Source organism: Larus michahellis, chromosome 6, assembly GCF_964199755.1.
Source record: "Larus michahellis chromosome 6, bLarMic1.1, whole genome shotgun sequence".
NCBI lineage: Eukaryota > Metazoa > Chordata > Aves > Charadriiformes > Laridae > Larus > Larus michahellis.
Genome location: NC_133901.1, coordinates 13,453,842 through 13,473,318, shown reverse-complemented (window position 1 = coordinate 13,473,318; position 19,477 = coordinate 13,453,842).

The following is a 19,477-nucleotide window of genomic DNA, read 5'->3' as shown; positions in this document are numbered from 1 at the left end:
TTGGCAACAGAAGAAAACGATGCCTATAACAGGTAAGACTTTTCAAACTCGGAGAGCGGTGCATCTCATCAGACATCCTGACCTGCTCCAACTACCGCTAAATTATTGTGTTCATTCATTTTCCTTTGCCTTTCTAAGCAAGAAGCTGGTTGACGGACATCCGCATCTCCTTCCCACAGTTTCTAGGCTGCTGAGGGATTCTGTCTGATTTACCCTGGTGCAGGTGAGGAAATACTATGGCCCAGCCGAAATATCTGCATGGATCTGTGGCCCGACCATGGTGCACAAAGGGAACACCCAGCTCTGGAATCCATCTTCGGCACACTCATTTCTTGGTATTTTTCACCTCTCTCTACCTTCACTATGTTGTTGCACAGGGAAACCCTTGCAGCGAGGTTGCAGGTGGCAGCACATCACCATGGGAGCTACCAGGGCTACGGTGCCAGAAAGCTGTCCATCGTCCCAGGTCACTCGGGAGCACCACAGAAGTGCATCACCGGGCTGTGTGGCAGTCTGGCCATGGGTGGAGGTTTGGATGGGATGTTCTCTGCTTCTCAGCTTTAGCTGATGTCCTGGGGAGATCGGCTGGGTTGTGGCCGCTGAGTCTCTGGTGTTAAAGAGCAGGTTTCCGTAATGTGGTAGAGCTCAAGTAATCTTGTTTGGAGTCATGTGCCTGCTTTTTAGATTGTATGAGTGCAAAATAAAGCTCCTGACCCTTCCATGAAGGTTTTCCCTCAGCAGCGCAGTTGCTTGAAGAGTTTATTTTAGCAACGGGAAGATGCTCATAAGCATTTGCAAGAACTGCTCCCATCGCTACCTTGGTGGAGGGGCTGGCGGTTGCGGGGGCGCCCGTAACTCGCACCTTCGTTGATCCAAACAGGACCATCACACAGACCCTTCAGGGAGCACATTGCCATCTGTGTGGATGTCCATACGGCCCAGCAAAAGCCAGGGAGCAGGCGCCAGCTTCACCCTTGCTCCCAGGTGGGCGGCGGGGTTCCAGGGAGATGGAGGGTGTTGTTTGATGCCAGCTCTGAGGCAAAAGCAGGCACTAAGCTCAGACGGCTTCTGCGCCTTCCCCGCCAGATGATCCTTCCTCACTTGAAATGCCTCTTTCAGCTAATGTATGTTGCAAATAGTTTAGCTCTAGTTTTGCTGTATGGCCTTTTGCAAATTCAATTACAAACCCTCTTTTCTTGCCACAGTTGGAATTGTTCTTTAGCCTAATATCATGTTCGTCAGGGATTTGTTTTGTTCTTCTTGCAGCCCAAGATGTCCTTTTTCTAAGTCGTAGCATCTCCTCCGCCTCACGGCCCTGCTACCTTTGCGTGGAACACTTCTGGTGCTCTAAAGATACCAAAAGGTTTTAATTACGATTAAGCCAAGTCATTTCTGCAGTTTCTAGCTGTAAATAAACAGCCTGTTTTGGATAATGGAGGTAATGGTTTGCATTTCAACTCTACTTCTAACCTCTGATTTTTTGCTTGTAATATTTTATGTGGTTAAATCAATTTTTTCTGCCATTGAATGTAGCCTTTCTTTTCCTTTTTTTTTTTTTTTTTTTTAAACTCGGTTGTAAAGCGTGTGTTTCATCACATCCTTGTTACCCTAGGACATGCCTGCTGTAGTTATAAACTCGTCTGTAGTCATGCTCTTTTTTTCAGAGGGGGCTGGAATTGATAGGAGAAATTTTTGTTGTTTTCTCCTATTGCTGTCAGAGAAAAGCAAACACATTACAGGTTTCTTAAAAGCCAGGTAAAAATAAGACAGGTCAAAAGAGAACCATTTGAGAGGGCAAATGCGTTTTGTGAGCTATGGTGTGGGAGCTGCATGGCCTGGGGCAGTAGAATAGCGTGTGACCGCATGCTACAAAACTGGGTGTCAGGAGCGGACCACAGGGGTTCCTGACTCGTCCACGACTATCAGCAGCACCAGCACGGGATCCCTCTGGGAGGAAGGTGATGGAGATGCCCCCATGCACGGGTCTGTGCTTACTTTCTCCTTGAGGAGGCTCAACCCTCGCTCTCTGGGCAAAGGCAAAACTTCTTATTCCCGCGGATGCTCGGATGCTCACTAAACAGTGAGAAACTTGTTGAAAGGGGGCTCTTGACAACGTGAGGAGTGGCGGTTGGATGTGAATGTATTTTCTGATGATACAGTGCGGCCGACCATATTGCGTGATGGGCTCAGGGCTCATCAGTTTTGGGGTTACAACCCCTCTGTATGGCCTCAGTCACCTCCAGGCTGCAAGACTGTCCCTTGTGCCATTAAACACACTTTTTATTTTCAGAGTGGCTCTAAATGTGCTTTACTAGGGCAAAGTGACTTTTCCAGGTAGGGAACTAATTGTGATTATTTCAGCTTGTAGGAAATATAATACGTATCATCAGTACAAACTGACTTAAGCCAGCCAGGGAGTTATCATTATAGACTATTTTCATTTAGGTCACTTAGAGCCTTGATTAATTAAATACTGCTATGTGATTTCTTTCTAAAATTTAATCCACAATCCAGATTTCTGATTAAAATATACACAATTTCAATCAGCTCCTCACAGTGACCACACTCCCATTTTAAAAACAGAGTCCTCAGATGTCACTGCTGTTGCCTTGAATTGTTCTTCATCGTACGTTGCTAAAATCGCCCCTTGAATCCTGCCTCGGTCACTACCCCAGCACCTCGCACCAGATTTAAAACATCTGGTTTTTTTTCTGTTTCACTCTGCTGCTGTCTGTTATCGTTTTGTATGTGAACAAAGTCACAACTCGAGCCTGGGAAGAGGGGAGAGAAGAGGGGATGCTGTTCATCCCGTTTGGGGCTGGCATGTGAATGTCAGCCCCGGATGACGTTATATTAATTCGAACATTCCTGTGTTGCTGGCAGATGGTGTCTTCTGTTGTGATTTCATTAGACTTGTGCCTCTGCAGAACCTTTAGCTCCATAATGTTTGACCATAAATCGCTTCTGTTAGTCTTTGGTAACCTTCAGTTGCTCCTGGGGCAGGTCGTAGCTGAGTGTCGAGGTTTGGGTTCTGTTTTACCTCAAACCAGGACACTGAGGCAGTGAATTCAGCTGGTTTCCTTCCAGGACTCAGTTCCCCGCTGGCCCGTGGGCAGCATCTGCTGCTCCGTGATGTGCAGCTCCTTGGTCTCTGGATGCTTCTCAAGTATGATGTTCGTTGGTGGCCTTTTTCTCCTGGAGATGTGTCCCGGTTTGAGCGACACAGGACTAATTTCTCTTTCAGTAATTTAACTTTTCAGTAAGGTCTCTTCTAATGCTTGGGAAAACTGCATTTTTAGAAGACTCTAGTGTCTGAATTTGTGGAAATATTTACTTGGTATGGGGGTTTCAAGGTCTCAGTGTTTTCGAGCTCGCCAGGTGCAGGGACGAGGAGGAGTGAGACCCAGGCACTTGACCCAAGCTGCCAACAGGATTATTTCATACCATGAACGTCACATTCAGTATAAATTAGAAAGTTTGCTGCAGAGTTCTCTCTCCCTTGCTGGCTGCCATCCTGAGCACTCCTTGCTCCGGTGCCGGAGCCCTGAGCCCTTCCCTTCCTCCCGACGCCGCAGCACTCGCAGGGTCCCACATTGGCTGTCCCTGCTGGGAGAGCACGGCTTCTGCTGATGGGATGGGCTGGGAATAGTCCTTGTGCATTTTCTATTGGTATCGGGATCAATACTGGTTCTTTAGTGTTCTTAATGTTAATTGTCTAGTCTTATTCTGTTAAATCTGTTTATGTTTCAGTCCTCGGGTTTCCTTGTTTTTTCCCAGTTCCCCTTCCTGGGTGGGGAGGGGTCATCGAGTGAGAGAATAACCGCCTAAATGACAATAAATTGTTGTGGGTTCCTCAAACCAGAACAAGATGGAGCAGGGAGCAGCCTGCTCCTGCACAGCTTCCCTTGCAAATCATCGCCGCTCCCTCCGAGCTGCCCCGGCAGCAGCAGCAAAAACAACAACAAAGAGGAGCCGGGCTGGGTCCACACAATGTATCATGGCAGCGGAAAGCCACACCAGCCATTTGCGAGCTATCCTAACAGAGAAAGGCAATGAGAGACATGGAGAATTTCTAAACACATTTTTACAATCCATAGTGCCAAATTCAGAGCCTGTATAAGCAATAAAGTATTGCACAACTGTATCTCTTTAAAGACCCGCCTAACCCCCTTCTCCAGAACAGAACCATTAACTCTTTTTTTTTAAGCCAATAATCAATGAGCGTCTAATTTGTTACATTGACATTTTTGCTGGTTTCATCTGAATGAATTAATTAACAGCAGAATGTTTCCTTTCCAGGTGTAAGAGCGGAGGAGGGGGGGTGTCTCAGCAGCCAGATAAGTTTTGACCCTTGTTGAGAAAACGTTTAAATGAGGTTAAGCCTTGGATCTCGTTGATCGAAGATCTGGTGTCTGCTCTGACAGATCTGATGGGGCTGGGAATATATTACCTGGGCCTTCCAGCTGATCTTTAGGCAGTTCCTTGGCTTGATGGTCTTGGCAGGGCAACTGGGAAGTGGCCAAAATGGGGAGTGGAGGATGTAAAAATAGAGCAAACTCCACCCTGGATCCTCTTCCCTGACTCTGAGGCATCCCTCTGTCTTAATCTCTACAACTGCAGCTTGCCCGGGAGTCCCTGGGACCTGCACTCTGCTAATTGAAGTGGATTTGGATCAAGGCTTTCTCAGTGTGAAGTGCAGCTTTCCTTTATGAAGCATCGTCTCTAATGCACCTTGCGTTGATGCTAGGGTGAGATAGGGACGTAGTGAAAGGAGGAGAACAGAAATATTATCAAGGTACACCTCGAGGTACAGCACTCGCTTTAATTGCTTCTGGAGCTCTTCACCTGGGCCTCATCAATAGGGCTAATTCTTGACGAAACGAGACCGTAGGCGAGTACAGAAGTGTACTCAATTTATTTCCCACAAGAGATGGTCGAGTTGTTTTCTCTTTGTTATGAAGATTGATAAGAGCAACTGGATAAAGCCTGGGCTGCTACTTAACCACCCTTTGATCTTCCTGAGGTTAGGTGGGGGCCAGCTGCCAAGCTGAGGTGCTACAGTGCACAGTGGCAATACCCAGGAGGGAAAGAGGGACTTTGGACGACTTCTTCTTCTTATATTGTGGCAGAACTTGAAGCTTTAACAAATAGGTGCTGTTTGTACTGATTAATCCAAGATATGTTTTTTTTTCCATGGAAAACTTGCAATGCAAAAGGGGGACAAAGGAAATGGTTTACAGGTGGGGATGGGAGGATGCTGAAGCATGCAAAGGGATCTGCTAACACTTTGCAAGGAGTCAAACCAACATTATGGAGGAGCAGGTATCCCCTGGGCTGCAGGGTCACCCTCGTTCTCAAAATGCAGGCATTTACCATGTCATTTACCAGTGACCCAAGAGACAGGGACTCTTGGATCAGTAAAATAACCTGAGATGCCTCTTTGGGCGCCTTTGGACGCCTGTCTGCCCAGCACAGCCTGCTGTGGACTTCCCTGCAAGCACTGCAGTGCTCCTCAGCCAGGTCCAGGCTCAGTTTCCACTCAGGAAGACTGGGTGCCTCCATGCCCAGATGTCCCCTTAGGCCCATCCCTGGTACCAGCCTCCCTGCAAGTCCCTCACCCAGGGGCCCATCATGGGGCTGAGGATCCATCCCAGCCCAGGTGCTGCCCCATGGCTGTGTTGACCTCTTGCCAGGATTTTTTTCCAAGGCAGGAGCACAGCAATTGCAATATTTGGGACGGCACATAGGCTACGCGTTTCGTTTGTCTCTTTTGTGGTAGATCCCACCTCTTCCTTGTGGTCTACTCTATCCTCTATACTTTCCTGAAGTCCTAACTAACTAGTGCAATCTCAGGAAAAATGAATAATGTTATCCCAGACAAAAATTGAACATTACTTTGTCATCAGTATTCTGCCATGGTTTTGAGTAAATGAGTAGCAAAGCCAATGGGTTGCATCCATCACAGGTGAGAGAAGTGACTCAGGTGATGCCTTGAACCCTGACTCTTGCCTGGACAATTATCAGGCATGAGACACAATCCATTTGATGTCCTCCCATTTGTTGTACGATGAACACCTGCCTGTGCTTGCTACTGTAAAACTGAGTTAACGAGTTTGGTTTTCAAATTTTAAATGACCCTGTTAAAGATAATTTGTTCAGGGGAACGCAATAGCTGCCAGCTGCTGTGGGGTGGTCAAGAGATTTTGCAGAAGTTGACACTGCTGTTCGAGTGATTGATCCCTGTTTTAGATCAGTCATGTCCTCCTTCTGTAAGCAACATGGTGTAAAAAATTGGACCTCAAGCCTTGTCTACTTGGGGGCTATTTTTCTTAAATGTTTTCTGGTGCTGTTTCCCACAAGGTGTTTGAAAGGACAGCATTGCCTATCTGATGGACTGGTGGTGGAGCTAGGGGCAGTCACATCTCTTCAATGTTCGCAGGGACCATGGAAGCCCACGCCTCTGATAGGGGATGTTGGAACCTTTAAAAGATTTTTTAGATGCCCCATTGCCAGTGGCCTCAGTGAGAGTAACAAGCTCAGCTGTGGAGGCATCCTGAAGTGCCAATGATGTATCGCAACATCCATGGCCAAATCAACTCCAATTATGACCATGGAGGACACACAGACCTGGGATTCTTTCTAAACCCCCACAGCCAACATCTCCTCCTCTATGTGAAACCCATGGCCGCTGCCTCACGGTACCCCAACAGCAATGCCCTCAGGAGGTTGCGTCCCCACTTGGCATGTCTTGGTGTCACCCAGTAGGCTGTCAGCAGGGCCATGTGCGATGAATGGGCCTCTCCGTGGCAGCGTCATGGTCTCTACAACACTGGCTGGGTGGCACAACTTTTCCATTGCTGGCCTTTGGGTTTCTCCATGTGCCCATGGATCAGCCCCACCAGGAAAGCTTTTTTTATGCCTTCATCCTCATCTGCTGCCAGGCGTTCTGGTGCGACTGCTTTTGCTTTTAAGTGTCTTGCATTGCTATATAGCTATTTACGGTGCCTGTTTCTGCGCTCCCAACAGTGTAAATCAAGATTAATTCCACTGAAGTTTATGGAGTTACGCCAGTGTAAAACCGACTGATAAGAGATTCAGGCCATTATCGTCAGGTTTGTTCACTTGTTTGTTTGAAATTATATGTGTTGCTGTGGAATGATAAAACACATGGATTCAAAGGCAGGTTCACTGCAAAATACAATTCAAAAGGTTTTTGACTTCACATAATACAGCAAAACAATCACTTACAGCAGTTAATGTTTTGCTGTGGAGGAGTATCACAGAGTTTGGAGGAGGAGAGGGAAGAAATGAAGCAGAGAAGGAGGGGAGAATGGAAGTTTCACTACCCACCGCCGAAGGCAGCAACGGCAAACCCGTGATGCTACCCCAAAATTTGACATGGATGGTAAGTTAAGTTGTGCTGGTGTCCAGGAGGATGAGGCAGGGGGCTCCCAAAACCCCTTCAGTGCTGGGTCCCAGGGGGGCCCACCAGCTTGGGGCCCAGCTGGACAACACAATTCCCCATTTTTGCGCCAAATTCATTTTGCAAAACGGCCCACTGCAAATCAAGGCAGCAGCAGGGCAGAGCAGGCTCACTACCCCCCCGGGCTGTCAAATCTCTGGTGTCTCACCTGTCCTTGCACTTGCACCCAGACCCCCATCTCTTTTAGCACAGCAGTACCCCTGCCTTGGTATTTGCTTCAAAGTATAGTGTCCTGGGGGATGAGGCATGGAAAAACCACTGGGTTTTTTTCTCCTTTATATTCTACAAAGCAAGCGGCCAGTGGATAAATAATTCAGGTTTCTTTCCAGGCTATTCCTAAAGAGATTTTTAGCTGACATCTGGTTGCATACGCCTAGTATCAATGCAATTTTCCCTCCGTTCTTTCCCCTCCTGCCTGATCCACGTTCACCCTGTTGAGCTGCTCTCCTTGCCAGATGTCTGCTTGGAACAACCTGTCCTCCAGCATCCCCTGGCTTCCCCAGCACCTCCCTTAAGCGGTTGCAGTGCCAGCATCTTGGTTCCTTGAACGCAGAGGTGCTTCTCCTGGAGAACTCCAAGCTGTTGACAGGTGGGTTTTCTCTTGCACGAATGCATTTGTGAGCTGAAATAGTGGGATTCAGTTTTCTGTGGCTGTTCATAATGAATCTCACTCTTTACGTGTATGCGTACACTTCCTCAGCAATTTCTGCTAATGTCTGTGTGACTAAGGTATTATGTTCTATGCTTATGTTAGAGAATGTTAGTTGCTTTGCCAAGTTGAAGTTGGGGAAAGGTTGATTCCAGGATTGCTTGTGGGTGTGATCACGGCAGTGTGTTTAATTACATGACCATGTAGCGCTTTTCCTCCTTGGCTGGGCAGCAGGTAGGTGGTACCGGGGTAACAACCTGATGGTTTGGCATTTCCCCTCATCCTTCCGTTGTGTGGCTCCTGGATGTTTCCACCTGGATGCCAGGTGGACTGCCGTTGACTTTGGCACTTGTATCTCATCCTCTTGCTTGTTTGGAGAGTCCCTTTTCTGTCTGTAAACGGGTGATGGAGGGCAGCAGGGGTCTCGCTGACGGGCATTGCTCAGGTGCAAGGTGGGGTGCTGCCCTCCTGGGTCTGCACACCCCTTGGATCCCAATGCCCCGGGGTCGGTTCCATGCTACCACCAACCACAGGATCAAGCTGGGCTTTAAAAACCTGGAGCTTTACACGGGGAACTTTTGGTGTATCTTTCTCCACGACTCTCTGCTATCAAAGCCAAAACCTGGATGGACATCGCCTTGTAGACCAGTGCAAGAAGATGCTCGGGAGCTGTGCAGGTGGCAGGAGATCCCTGAGGTCTCAGGGTAGATATTTAATCAAAGGGTGGACGTCTCCGTTGCCGTCTTTGCCTCACAGAGGGAAAAGGAGCCTTGATTCATGCCGGCCAGGGACAGAAGCGACAGTAGACCTTTGCAGGTGACACCCGGTGTGGTTCGGTCCCAGTGCTCTCCTAAATAACCGCCTTTTGTTGGGGGTGATGCTTCACTCCCCGGCTCTGAGCACGTGCACCCCTTGGTGCCGTGGGAACCCACCAGTGGGGCGCAGCATCCTCCCCACGCCGAAAAAGGGGCTCTGCATTATTCCACTGCCTTTTCTCCCCCCGCCCCCGCCTCAGTTCTTGCCTATGTAATGTTCTTCCCTTACAAATTTCATCTTGCTGCACTGTGCATCCAAACGATTCAGTGATGGAGCGCACAGGGAAAAAAAATTATAATGCCATTAAAAGTTATCATAAATTTCAGATCAGCATCACTTTTAATCCGATACACAATTTTACTGCCTCTATAAAGTAGGTGATTTGCAGTGGTCTGAGGCGTCTCCTGGCGCATTTTACTTCTTTTTAAATTAAACACACCAACTTTGTGCTGAATTCAGAGTGCGGACATAAAAAAGGGGGTAAAAAGGAGAGGGAAGGGACATCAGATGGGAATTGCAATTGAATCTTTATATATGCCATCTTGGTACTGTGGTACTAAATATAGTGCCAGGTAAATAGATGTGCTGAAATATTCAGAATAAAAAACAAATGTTCCAATAGCAGAGAAACTGAGCATGGAAAACATTTCCCTTGCTGCTGTGCTTTAGAGGCTAAAATGCTGTTGTTTAAAACACTCTATGCTGGAAGATCTTGTGTATTTCATGCATTAAATTATACACTGTGCACAAGCATGTATTTTATATTTTGTATTATGTGGTTTCTAACCCTCCCACCAATGCAGCGAGCAGTAAACCCAGAATATCCAATTAGTATAAATATGACATTGTGCCATTTTCTGATACGAAATTTTTAGGAGTGGAAAGGTAAACGGACAGCATTTCACGGAGAAATATTCGAAATTAAGATCAGAGGTAAGGTAATTATGCGCTGGCTGATGAACCTTTCACCTGCTTGTAGGCCCGTAGGTGTCACAGCCCGACAAAACCTCGGTGGCCACCCGATGGGGCGGTCCCTGTCACCACCATTCTGCCCCAGTGACGCCCCCCCAGTTCTGGGGCAACAGTTTGCAGCGGATCTAATGCGTATCTCCCAGAAGCACATCCAGCCTTCGCTCAAGGTCTCGAGGAGTTGAAGAATTAGCTGGTGGCTTCGGTAAGCCGCTCACCGCCTTCAAAAAAGGCGAAATATTTCACCCAGGTAATTCTGAAAGGGTTAATTTCTGTTGTGACTTCCTTCGTTTTTCTGAAGTGAAAAGAAAAAATGAGATTCAAGCTTTTAAAATTCTTTTTTTTTCAGTCAGTACCGCATGGTCATGTTGGCTTTTAAAGAAGATTCACGAGGCTCTGCAGGGCCGTGCCAGAAGACCATGCGGTCAAAAAAAATAGCTTAGAGAAACAGCGTATACAGTTACAACCTCTTCCTCTACCTTCTTCTAGACTGGGAGATTTTGATTTGAATAAATTAACGTTTGCCAGCAATAGCAAGAAACCAAAGCAGCCACGTTTCAGTGAGACGTTCCCCCAGCAGCTCCAGTTTTCAGCTGGGCACTGGGGTGACCAGCGCAAGAACAATTTTTCCTGTGGTTTGGATGAATTAGGTGTAAAATGACTGAAAACCAGCCAGCCCTGCGTTACCAAAGCAATCAGACAACTCCTGCTGCTGCGGTGGTGCAAACCCAGCCCTGAGGATGAGGCTGCAGAATTGAAGCAAGCAGTTCAAGAGACTGAAAAAACCCCCCCTTTTTTTTTTTTGTTTTTGTTTTAATTTCCAGGTAAGCGATTTTCCCTGCCAGCCCCATGCAGGTGCGTGGACATTTCCATCCCTGTCCCCGTCACGGGCAGCTGCCGGGTGTTTTCCAGCCGCACCTGCCCTGCGCAGCCCCATTTCCCAACTCTTTGCTTGTGGTTGTTTTTCTTTTTTTTCTGAGCTGGGGGAATTTCTTTCCTGGCTATGGGCTGTGTCGGCAGCTCCTGATCTCCTTCAGACTTCCATGCATGGGTTTGATCTTTCAGCATCGCTTTTCCTTCCTCCCCTCCGCGGCACAGCGAGCTGCCTTTTCCCAAAACCACTCTGCCTTTAAGTGCTTTCCTATCAGGCGCCACACTCCGCAATGGGCCCAAGGGCGTGATATTTTATTTATTTTGATTTATATAATTAAAGGCACGTCCAACCCCGAGTTGAGCCAGCCTCGTGCTGATAATGTGGTGAAATGCCACTGGCATTAAAATGATGGTTTATTTTAACCAGGACTCAGACAGACGGTTGCTGACACCATTTAGCAGCTTGTCGTTGTCGCTGTCAGGGAAAGCATCTCCAGATCTCAAAGAAATGGCAGTTTGCTCAGAAAAACTCCCTGTGTTGGGTGTCCGGCGTGGAAGGGAAGCAAGTTCCCTGGGCGGCTGCAGGGTCCGACCTCTGTGGTAGCATCCAGGCTGTGGCTCGCAAGGTGGGGAGACACCTGGGAGCATCCCCAGAAGTCCCCTCTGGTGCCTGCCACTGGCTGCTTTCTCCTCCCCGCTGTGTTTGTAAGCACAACTAGAAACCTGATAATGATTTGGGGGAGGTGTGTTCCCCCCCCCCAGCACCTTTTTTTATGGCTGGTCACTGCCCAGTTTACATGTTCCCTACTGTATTCTGGAGATCCTTCAGCCCCTGCCCCACTCTTTTTCGCAGTGCCGTTTGTGCGCACCACGTTGGCAGGACACCTGCGGAGCCCCAGGTTGTGCAGAGGAGAGCTGACCCTTGAAGAGGATGCCAGCAGAGCATGACCTGGCGCTGGGGTGAGGGGCCGCCCACCCACCACCAGGCCCCCTGAGGACCGGCAGCCAGAGCTCAGACCCGTCGGTGGGATCACAGCGTGGTGGGACCACAGCCTGTCAGCAACGCTGGGTGGGAAAACAAGACTTTCTCAGGTCTCTGAGCATTTCAATCTATTAACCACCCCACACGTCTTCCCATTACTCTCATGGTCCCCCCTCCCCAAAACCTGCGAGCAGGCAGCATGCAGCTGGAGCATCTCCTTGCAAAATGGTACATCCCCAGCTCCCATTGATTGCTACCCAGAGGACACTCTGTGCTGATGACCGTGTGCCTTTCTCTCTCTCCCCCTCTCTCTTTATTGCTCACTATTCAAATTCAAGGCTTCTTTAATCAGCAGACATTAGCAACTTGACAGGAGTCTGGCTGGAAGGGAAAGAAGGGGGTGGGCATGGAGGGGGGCTCGGGAGCGCTGCTATGGATGGAGAGGAGGGAGCTGCTCCTCCAGCATTAGCTTTGCTGCTCAGGTGTGCATGGGGAGGAACTGGGGGTGGCGTTGGAGTGGGACACATGAAACCATCCAGGTACAGGCCAAGTGTGTTGTGGTTGGGCTCTGAGACCAGGCGGCTGGCCCAGCACAAACTCTCCTCCCCTTGGGGTTCAAGCTATGGCTTGCTGGGAGTCTGGGGGGAAAGATGCTTCCCTTTTTCTTGCAAAATATTGGCTTTTATTCACAGAATCACAGAATGGCAGGGGTTGGAAGGGACCTCTGGAGATCATCCAGTCCAACCCCCTGCCAGAGCAGGGTCACCCAGAGCAGGTTACACAGGAACGCGTCCAGGCGGGTTTGGAATGTCTCCAGAGATGGAGACTCCACCACCTCTCTGGGCAGCCTGTGCCAGGGCTCTGCCACCCTCACAGGAAAGAAGTTCCTCCTCATGTTTAGGTGGAACTTCCTGTGGTCAAGTTTGTTCCCGTTACCCCTTGTCCTGTCACTGGGCATCACTGAAAAGAGCCTGGCCCCATCCTCCTGACACCCACCCTTTAAGTTATTTATAAGCATTGATAAGATCCCCCCTCAGTCGTCTTTTTTCCAGACTGAAGAGACCCAAATCCCTCAGCCGTTCTTCATATTCCCCCAGCAATGATTCCCACATCCCCAGAGGACTTCTCATTGCCCCATCCATCCGCTGGCTGGGGATTTCCCTGGGGAGATGCCTCAAAGTCCCTGCTCTGTGGCATGCACAGGCCTCGGGGAGGGGGTACCCTGAGGTCCTGTGGGAAACAAGGGCTGGTTTTGCCATGGGAGACCCCTTGGCATGATGAGAAGGTGTTGGGCAGTGGGGGAACCTCACTTCCATGGGGTGATGTTGCAGGGAGGCAGTGACCACCCATCCCTGGAGCAGTAGGACGTGGGACCAACGGTGACCGAGTTTGGAAGCAAATATCCCGGCAGGTAACTTCGCCGTGTGCTTCTGTCAAGCAGAAACTCTGCATGAATTTGCAATGTGTGCTCTTTCTTCCCCGAGGGTTACAAATCATCGAGATGGCCGTTTGCAGCTAAAAGGTGTCCCAGCAGACGAGGGAGTCCTGTTTTAAAAGATGCAATGCTGTAAGGGAAAGCAGGTACTTGGGTTTCTCTATCAACCACCTTGCTAAAAGCTCTGTATCCCTCATGTTGCACCCCTTGAGGTGGGAGCCCTCCTGAGGTCCCCCAGGGGCAACCCGGCTCCGTCCCACGGGGGCATGGCGCGGCCTGGGCAGAAAGGGGGAGCAGAGCTGCTGGGCCACAATGGCTTCCTTTTCTGTCCCTCATTAGCAGCCCTAATTAGGAAGTTCTTTATGACTTTCAAATTCAGTGCTTGCAGCAGGGCCGTCTTCCTATTGATCAAACTACAAAAGTGGATAAAACCCACGTAGTTCTGAGGAGAATTGCCAAATATTGATACCGGGAGAGAGCTGGTATCGTATAAATAGTGAATAATGCTTCTAATTATGCAGGCTTTCATTTTCTAGTAGTATAGCTGATTACGTTCAATAGTCCAGGCCAGATCTTCAGCTGAGCACCTGCCCTTCGTCATAAAGATGGAAAACAAGGCCAAAAAAGCCCCACTGTTAAAAAAAAGTCCTTAAAGTGCTGCTTTTAAGAAGGGGAATTCTTTGGGTGGGATTCACTCCCCTCAGCTTGAGCCACCCATAGCCGTGCCCAGCTCCTCTTCTGCACTGTGTGGATGCATGGGTCTGTCTCTGCTTTCACACCCTCCATCTGGCTGGAGCTGGAGGACGGGAATACCCTGGACCTTCCTGATGTCCACCTGCCTGTGTCCCGCCGTCATCTGCCATCAGAAATAGGACATCATGTCGTTCTCTGCACCCTCCTGCCGATGGGCAAGCCCAGGAGAGGGGGTAAGACAGGGCTCACCCAACCACATCCTCCAGAGGGGAAAGATAAACCTTTCTTAGGAAATAAAAATCTGCTCATTTTCTCTTTTCTTCTGGGCACGACTCTCAGGGCTGGGGGGACGGTGATGGGGACTCTGGGTCAGTTCACACTTGGAGCCGAGGGCTGTGTTTTCCATCACTGCAAGCTATGGGTTTGGTTCCATTACCACTTTCTGCTATAAAAACTCCCAAACCATAAAGCTTTTGATACTCCTAAGTTATTTCAATGATACCCTGGCATAATGTTAACATTTTCTCCCCACCCACATCAAAGAATAGCCTTGGCTAAAAATTTCTTCAGCTGTACTGAAACCACGAAAGACTCTCATAGCAATTTGGAGCCAAAATGATGTTTTTCCCTGCTTTTGAGTCAAAGTAGGACTAATTTTAGTTTGGGATGGTCCAACAAATTTAACACCTCCAATCACACACAGGCGAGCACCTATCCTCGCAGCTGCCTCCGTCCCCCCTGAAACCCCAGCCGCACGCAGGAATCGCTTTTACACATTCCTTTCTCTGCACTAAGAAATCCTTACGCTTCCCTTTCCAACCTCTGCCTCTGCTTTGCTATCCAGCATTGCCACTGCCTGCTCCCCGCCGCACCCTGTGATGGAGATATTGCTGCTCCATTCCCGGCATTGTCACACACTGCACACAGCCTCATCTGTCCCAAGGGGTCATTAGCTCCGCGCATATCTGCTCTCCCTCTGTCACCCCTGAGCATCTCAATGGCCTGCTGTTCTCCCCATGAGACTCCAATATCCCTTTTTATTTTCTTCCATACATCACTCATTCCCCACTTGCATGTGTGGTACCTCCACCCTGGGCTGTGTCCACCCCATCCATGGAGAGCCCGGGCGCCTGGATGCGTGCCGTAGCCCTTGCCCTACGTGGCTTCCTTCGGGCTTAGGTGGTCATTGGTCCTTTTGCTGAAGCCACGCTGTGGTGGGCAGGGTTTGGCGGTGAGGGCAGCTGGAAATGCACAGCCAGACCATCAGAGGTGGATGTGGTGGGGTCTGCTGGGCAAGGGAGGGCGAGAACAAGGCTGGGAACGAACAGGAGCAGGAGTTACAAACCACCCAAAGGACAGAGAGCAGCAAGCCCGATACCTTCCTCCCCTCTGTTGCTTTTTGTTTCTTTGTTTGGTTTTGCTGGTTGCAAATAATATCAGAAATGAGCTGCCTGGGTTTTGCTCCCTCCTCTCGTGGTATCCAGTGGCTCCTCCATCCCTTCTCCAGGGTTTGTAAACTAATTTTGCACAAGATATTCTCAAAAGCCTAAATTGGTCCTGACTCTGCGTCCGAGTTTAAAGATGGAGAAAAACACCTCCAGTGGGGTCCAAATACCTCCACTGTCTCAGTGACGGTGAGCTAGTGCCCAGAATGAACTGAGATTTGGCTTAAAAGGTTGGAAGGGATGCGGATGGTGCTATAGGTGGTGAGAGTGACGTGCTGTGGAAATGCTCGCCAATGTGCCGGGAAATGCATCGACTTGTGGCTAGGTAGAGCATCACCGGGCTGCCCGCTTGTCCAAGCCTTTGATCTGGGTTTTTTAATTTCTTCTTATCTGCTTATTTCTTTTGTGCTCTACTTCCTTGCTCATTACTGTGAGCTGTGCGGCTGGTACCAGCCTGCCCTCAGCATATCAGACTGGTGACCAACATCTCCTTGCTTCTGGCAGCAAGGAGGATGGTGTGCTCTAATGGAAAGGAGCTGGGTACCTCTTCCCGAAGCACTGGTTCAAAAACTGCTGCTGCTCTCGGCTTTTAGAGTAATACATATTCAATTGGGATGTCTGACCACCCAAACTCATAAAGCATCCAGTGGGATGGGCAGGGCCACCCACCAGGCCAAACCAGGACCTTCAATGGAGTGAGCTGACCTCAGGACCTCCATCTTTTCAGCATCTTGTGATCAGGATCACAACGGGGACCTTGAAATCCCAGGCAGGTGAGATGGACCTGGACCGTGAGGATGCTCAAGAAGTGCATGTTGGTGATCCTCAAGGATCATCCTCAGAGATGCTCAAAGAGTGCGAGCATGTTGGTGACCCTCAAGGATCGTCCTCAAAGATGCTCAAGGAGTGTGAGCATGTTGCAGGAGCACGTGGGAAGAGAAGCAAAGGTATAGGCATGTTAAAAAAGTGGGTGGTGAAGGACCATCTGCACTGACCTACCCAAGCCTTTTGAGATGCTCAACCCTGAGACTGACTGCAGATGTGAAGGACAGAGCCCCATGTGTGTTCAGGGAATTGCTCCATGCTGGGGAACGGGGCATCGGATCACATCTGGAGCAAGCAAGGGGAGCCTGGCCGTATCCACAGCTGCCTGCCCCAAGCAGAGCCACCACATCAAACCAGCCAAAGGCAACACCAAGAAATTCCCCGCCTGGTGCCAATACCTAGCTGGGTGCTTTGGAGGGCTCCCTGCATGGCAAGCACCCCCAAAAAGGGGCTGACATCCCCCGCCTCCCCCTGCTTTGACAGCAATACCCCTGAGCAATGCCCCTGGCCCCGCAGCGCTGGCAGCCGCCAGGGCAGGGGAACCGGGGATGCGGGGTGCTGTCGTCTCGAGCCTTGGAACCCCACTCCCCATCTCGGCGCCGTGTCTCTCAGCACTGCCTGGCTTTACGTGCGGGTGCATAGCTTTAAATCAGGCCCTTAATGTTATTTGAGCATGGATTTGGGTTTTTTGGGTTTTTTTTGTTTTTTTTTTGTTTTTTTTTTTATCCTTTTTTTTTTTTTTGTGGTTTAGTTTCTCTCTTAACAGGAAAAAATGATCAAAAATAAGAAAACAATCACTGTTTGAAAGTGAATGAAGGGCGCTTTCTCCCCCTCCCCCATGCTTTTTTCCTACTTTGACATCTCAGTGGTTTTTTTTTTTTTTAGCCACGGTTTCTGGGATAGGTGATAACTGCCAGTAATAGGATTAGCATTGATTTCTTTAGCAAGAACAGAGATGTGGCAGTTCCAGCCATTTACTGAACTGCCAGCTTTGAAATATCAAAAAAAAGAAAGAAAAAGAAATCTGCAGAAAAAAAAAGCTTCTTGCAGCATTTTAAAGAAAGGAAAGCCTATGTGAATTAAAATACACACATACACACACACGCACACACACCCACACCCACACACACATGCATACCCGCGCACATGGCGTATATAAATATATATATCATATGTATATTATATATATGTATCTCGCTTGGTGCTTTTTTTGTTATTGTGTGATAAAGGATCAAAAGAACTGTCTCTGTTCTAAGCTTCAAGAAAGCCTTTTTTAAATTCATTTGGCTTTCTTTAGCTTTCACTTGCTAACATATTTTAGGAGCTAATCTTACATATTTACTATTGTATCCTGACTTTTTTTAACCTTGAAATGCAAGCAAAGACAGAATGAGAAAGGGGGAAAAAATAAAGGATTCAGAAGAGAAAGAGTGAGGGGATGCGCCCGTGGAAGCCTGTCGCTTCTCCGCGGCTCTGGAGACACAATGTGAAGCACAGCCAGAGCCAACTTTGATGTGGCACATTCTCTCCTTGCTGCTGGTTGTGGGATCCCGGCAGGATATGGGTTCGAGGCGCACCAAAAAGCTCGGGTTCTGCCCTCAACCCTTGGACATCTCCACCTTTGATTCAGTCCTCTTCACCATCTTTGCTAACAGCGTTTCTCAGGGGCCAGAAACTAAGGTTGGGCCAAACCAGCAGTAGCTTAAAAGCCAGATATTTAGGAGACTGGAGTTATGCTCTCTGTCCTTTCCTAAATGCTGCAGGATATAATGAATTTAGTGTCTATCAATCATCCTCTTCAACTTGTGTTCAGCCCTTGGAGGAGAAGAAAGACCAAGGGCAACGTCTGCAAATATGAAGTGGAAGGTCACGTGCAAGAACCAAGCACTGGGTGGGCAGATGCCTCCTGTTCCCAAGCCCAGTCCTGGCCTTGAGGAGACCCTGGCTCAACCCTCTGCCTGCTGATCCTCAAGAACCCAAACATTGTACCCTTCAAGACAAGACCCAAAGATTGTTATGGAAGCATTTGTCCTTTCTAATTGGGTCCTGAGCTGACGAACCCGCTTTCATGTGAGCTTACCTTTAAGCAAAGGCTGGTATGCAATGACCCATTGTCCTCAGGCACAGCACAAAGCTTGTAGCAGGATGGAATTAGGGCTCGCTTTTCAGCTTCTAAACTCCAAACAAAAGAGCAATCCCAATTCGCAATCAGTGAGAAGAAAGCCCTTACTGCATGAGGAACTGGTGCGCGACAGTCAGCTTTCTCCTCTGGCGGCACCTCAGCCTCATGGAGAGTTTGGGCTGGATTCCCATATAACACCAAGTAAAAAAGTGGAGGAAGGAGATAATCAGATCAATTATTTGTAGTTGCAGTCAGGATTCACTAAACTGCACGCAATTTTCTTGTTGTCACATGTAAGGGAATCTCTAGGTAGTGCTACATATGGTGGCCAAATGCTCCCAAAGAGGATATACATGAACCCAGACAAATTTAGATAGGGTCACTTCCCTACATTTTCTGTACATGGAGAGGCACTGGGATTGCTCCTGTGAGGGACCTCTTGCTTGCCGCCAGCAGGAGATAAGGCCTCCATGCTGTAACAGGCATCAAATCAGCCTTTTACCGTCCTGGTGTGAATCTTCCTTAATTTGATTGGAGTCACATGCGTATTTGTAAGCGCACAGGCTGATGTCTCACCAGCTCCTGGAGATTTGCATTTCTGTGTTCTTATTAACAATCGCCCAAAGATCCGTGATGCTCATTTCACAGACTCACCTTCATTGTGCCCTCTAATCCATGTCCCTGGGGTCTACTTCTGACATTCAAGCTTCAGAGCAGCTTACAAGCCTTTATTTTTTTTTAAACATCAAACTGCTGAAGGAATTATTGTTTCTTTCTTCTGAAAACATGGACCTCCTTTCTCCATCTCTCCCTCCTTAAAATGCTTAAAGACTCGCCGCGTTTGCACCACGGGTACAGGAATGCTGTGCGTGGTGGTGTAGGTGTGCTTCTAACCTTAAAGCATTGAGGCTCTGGAGATATCTCACAGCAAAACCAGTACGGCAAAACACCCAGTTGCTCTGGAGATGAATCTTGGCTGGTTGAGGGAAGGAGTCATATGACATAGTCTTCAAAAGCATGGAAATGCACTAATTCTGTGTTCTTGGGTGACATGGAAGAGCCAAGATAGATGTTCAGGTGTGACAAGTTGAAAGCACAGTGTTATCTCATCTTTTGAGGAGATGATGTGAAATCTTTCCTCTCTTGCAGGAGCGCTGGAAAGAGCTGTTTCATGGGTGTGCCTGG